At 43.0% G+C, this 4,621-nt stretch overlaps 1 pseudogene; it reads right to left on the reverse strand.

Annotated features, from left to right (window-relative positions):
• Window positions 1-534: 534 nt before the first annotated feature.
• On the reverse strand, window positions 535-4,610 carry LOC106817412 (annotated as a pseudogene).
• Between the last annotated feature and the right edge of the window lie 11 nt (window positions 4,611-4,621).

A 4,621-nucleotide genomic window follows, 5' to 3' on the forward strand; every position in this document is an offset into this window, starting at 1 on the left:
TTCATGCAGGTAGCGCTTTTCAGCAGTTCACCTGCGCGTAACATCAGTCTTACACCACGAGTATAAAAAAACTTCTCCCACTTCTTCTCGCTTGCCAGAAAACGCAGCAGCAGTGGCAGTACGTGTTCTCCATCAAGCTCGCCGTCCAGTCGTCCGGCGCCATCTTGTTTGCGCTCTTCTTTACGCGCCGAGATACTGCCGTGGGCGGCAGTGGACGTTGACGATACCAACGCGCTGGTCGCCAAGCTACGGATAAAGCACAAGCTGGAGAAGTGCACGCGCAATAACTCGTCTGCACACCGACTGACGAGCTTCCGGGGTGCCGGTGTTCGCGATGTCGAAAGTAACATCGTCGTCACAAGGTTTTGATTGTGGCGGTGGGGGGAGGGATAATAGTTTATTAGCGTAATAGTAAATTATAGTAGTAGTAGTAGTAGTAGTAGTAGTAGTAGTAGTAGTAGTAGTAGTAGTAGTAGTAGTAGTAGTAGTAGTAGGAGGAGTAGTAGTAGTAAGAGTAGTAGTAGCAAGTTTCTCTCCCGTGTGAGTTCTCATGTGTATCTTCACAGCGCCCGATGTTGAGAAGGCGGCATCACACAGATCGCACTTAAATGGTTTCTCTCCCGTGTGAGTTCTGATGTGTATCTTCAGATTACCTGATGTTGAGAAGGCAGCATCACACAGTTCACACTTATATGGTTTCTCTCCAGTGTGACTTCTCATGTGTATCTTCACACTACTCAGACAGGAGAAGGCAGCATCACACAGCTTGCACTCATATGGATTTTGCCCCGTATTAATTCTCACGTACTCCATCGTGCTTCAAGGAAAGCTGCCACGTACTGGTCACACACGTCAGGTGTCTACCCTGTCTGGCGCTCAAGGTACGCCCACGTGTTTTGCTTCGTAGACTGCCTCGTCACACTTGTGGAATTCCTATATAGGCTATCCTACAAATTAGTAAAGAGAATACAAATAAATGCATTAAACACAGCGTATTGATGTAGAACAAAATCGCACCCTGTTTATGTTTGCAATATAACTGTTTATTCTGAATATCAAATTAGGCCAAAAAAACAACAACCTCTTTCCGGTTTCATGCTGAAAAAAATAGGTAGGGTAGGTAGGCTTTAACTTTTTTTTTCCAAATCTTTTTTTTGTAATCGGTGTTAGAAAGGCATTATTGTCTTGTTTACACGTGCGACAATCTCGCGTGACACGGCGGTATTTCACGTGGCTTGCGCGAGTTGTCTCCCATGCGATATACGCCCCAACGCTATCGGGGCCATCAGCGTGCGTATGGGTTGATCAACTTACTCAATTTCTATCGGATTTTCAGTCCAATTTTTATTTTGAAAAATATGGATAAAAAGTTGTAGGGTCGGGTGTAAAAACTAGGTAGGGTCGGGAAACCGGAAACACAGGTATTTTTTTTTGCCTTATTATCATCCAAACATCACACACCATTTAAGGATACTCTCCACGTTGTGCATGAAATTTTATCGAATTTTCGTTTTCAACTTTATTCGATGGCTAACACTATGTGCTACCTGTGTACATGCTCATGTCTCCATATAACGGTACTTGTGAACCGTCCGAGCGTTTTTTGCTTGCCCACGTACATGTGTAGTAAGCAGCGGCTGACGTCATTATGACGTCCGAGACATGATACAACCACGATATTCACTAGTAATAAATAAGCCAGTATCATTCAGCGTCAACCCTGCTACAGCTGTCATTACATGTATTAGTGTACATTCATGTACATCTGCTAGTGATCAACAAGTATCCCACGCCCAAAACAGTTCTAACACCTCGCAACACCTTACTGTAGTGCGGCCGGTACAAGGCGCGCGTTTGTTGATATTAGCTTTGTGACGTCAGGATGAGCGGAGTTCGAATGCTCGTTCTATGTGCAGACAGCAGGGTGATATATGAAGGCGGAAGGGATGCATGACCATGTCCTACTGTTCGTACGTGGTGTCTGCTTTGTCTCATGTGAATGCTCATTCTATGTGCAGATAACAGGGTGTTATATGAAGGCGGCGGGGATGCACGACCATGTCCTACTTTCTCTACGTGTGAGAAGGAGTGTGCTCGTGTCTCTTATGGACATCTCATCTCGTGTCTTATATGCTGCGTCTTATTTGCAGAGAGCGGGGTGTTACGTGAGGGTAGCAGGGCTGCGTAACCATGCCCTACTTTGTGTCGTATACGTGCGTGCGTGCGTGCGTGCGTGCGTGCGTGAGTGTGTGTGGGAGGGCGCGAGCATGTGTGTGTTTATATATTATAGTACAGACATAAAACTTTCCTTCTCGGCGAGTGATATGAAAATTACAAATAATGATACGTACTATGTGTTTTATTAGATCAGTGTTCAAACATATAATTTATCACGAATGGTATTAAATTCACACGGTTGTATAATGGTCACACGTTAGGTATGGTAATACCCATTAAAGATACTGTTAGGGTTACGGACAGGTAACACTGTAAAGGGCATTGCAACATAACTACTCATCAAATTCAATCAAACTCATATCCATTGCATACGAGAGATGTCTCTCGACGGTCGAGACGAAAATCTTTTTTTAATTCATCACTAATTAATTGACGGCAAAAATTGTGAATTTATACAAAAACATGTTGTTTTTTGGCTATTTCTCAGAAACAGCAGAGTTGGGACCTAAACTTTTAACCACAAGTTGTTTATAATATAAACTAAATAAGTTGAAAAGATGTACCAAAATTTGTGGTGAATTTCTAAACGCAACAATTTCGTAAACAAAGATTCATAACTCATAAAATATTATATAAAAAAATTCCAGGGACCCTTTTTTCCTTTCATGTTAGCATTGAAACGTAACAAACAATTTTGGAATCGGAGTTGCAATTTTCGAGAAATAGCGCTTGAAAAATCACCTACTTTAGTATTTTTAACAACCAAGATATCAGCACTTTTCTAAATATCCCAGGATTGAACGCCTATGTTAAGAATTGACTAATGCGGGGATTTGGAACTGCTTAGGAGGCTACATACATAATTTCTACGTATACATAGCTGCCCATAGGTGCGATCTATCAAATAAAGTAGGTATTGAAATTTTGTCTCTAACCCTAACAGTATCCTTAAACAATCAAACATGTCATCATCAGCTTGTTTAGCTTTTTTCGGAGGTTTCCCGGCGTTCAGAAGCAATTCCTACTTCAGATTCAAATCTGGAAAGAAGCTGTAACACTTGAGTTGCATTCGTTGGTATTCCACACTACTCCGGTTCACATGTGTGCAGTGTGCTCACAGGTTCACAGAGCCAAGCTGATCTTAGACCTGAGTCTGACATTTCGAGATGCACTTTCAGGTTACATCTGTACGACATCGCCCTAGAGTTATTACGCTTGCTCATGTATGAATATAGGGTGTCTTCAGAGAGAGAGCTTCACTTCAAATGATACATTTACATGACTTTTTCTTTTGCCTTTTTCTTCTTCGTTTTCTCTCCCGTGTGAGTTCTCATGTGTGTATTCAGATTATCCAATTGTGAGAAGGCAGCATCACACAGATCACACTTATATGGTTTCTCTCCAGTGTGAGTTTTCAGGTGTGGATTCATATGACCAAAGTTGGAGAAGGTAGCATCACACAAATCTCACTTGTATGGTTTATCTCCTGAGTGAGTTTGCATGTGTCTTTTTAAATAACGCGAATCTGAGAAGGCGGCATCACACCGATCACACTTATGCGGTTTCTCCCCCGTGTGAGTTCTCATGTGACTCTTCAGCTGACCCGATTGTGCAAAGGTAGCATCACACAGATCGCACTTGTATGGTTTTTCTCCCGTGTGAGTTCTCATGTGTATCTTCACATGATCCAATCGGGAGAAGGTAGCATCACACAGATCGCACTTATACGGTTTCTCCCCCGTGTGAGTTCTCATGTGTGTCTTCAGTGCACCCGATTGTGTAAAGGCAGCATCACACAGATCGCACTTGTATGGTTTCTCTCCAGTGTGAGTTCTCAGGTGTTTTTTCAAAACACTCCAATCTGAGAAGGCAGCATCACATAGTTCACACTTATATGGTTTCTCTCCCGTGTGAGTTCTGATGTGTGTCTTCAGATTACCTGATGTTAAGAAGGCAGCAACACACACTTCACACTTATATGGTTTTTCTCCAGTGTGAGTTCTCATGTGTGTCTTCAGAGCATACGAAACTGAGAAGGCGGCATCACACAGATCGCACTTATATGGTTTCTCTCCCGTGTGAGTTCTCATGTGTGTCTTCAGAGCATACGAAACTGAGAAGGCGGCATCACACAGATCGCACTTATATGGTTTCTCTCCCGTGTGAGTTCTCATGTGTGTCTTCAGAGCATACGAAACTGAGAAGGCGGCATCACACAGATCGCACTTATATGGTTTCTCTCCCGTGTGAGTTCTCATGTGTGTCTTCAGAGCATACGAAACTGAGAAGGCGGCATCACACAGATCGCACTTATATGGTTTCTCTCCCGTGTGAGTTCTCATGTGTGTCTTCAGATTACCCGATTGTGAGAATGCGGCATCACACAGATCGCACTTATATTGTTTCTCTCCCGTGTGAGTTCTCATGTGTGTCTTCAGATTAC

Source organism: Priapulus caudatus, unplaced genomic scaffold (genome assembly GCF_000485595.1).
Source record: "Priapulus caudatus unplaced genomic scaffold, Priapulus_caudatus-5.0.1 Scaffold1717, whole genome shotgun sequence".
Classification (NCBI taxonomy): domain Eukaryota; kingdom Metazoa; phylum Priapulida; class Priapulimorpha; order Priapulimorphida; family Priapulidae; genus Priapulus; species Priapulus caudatus.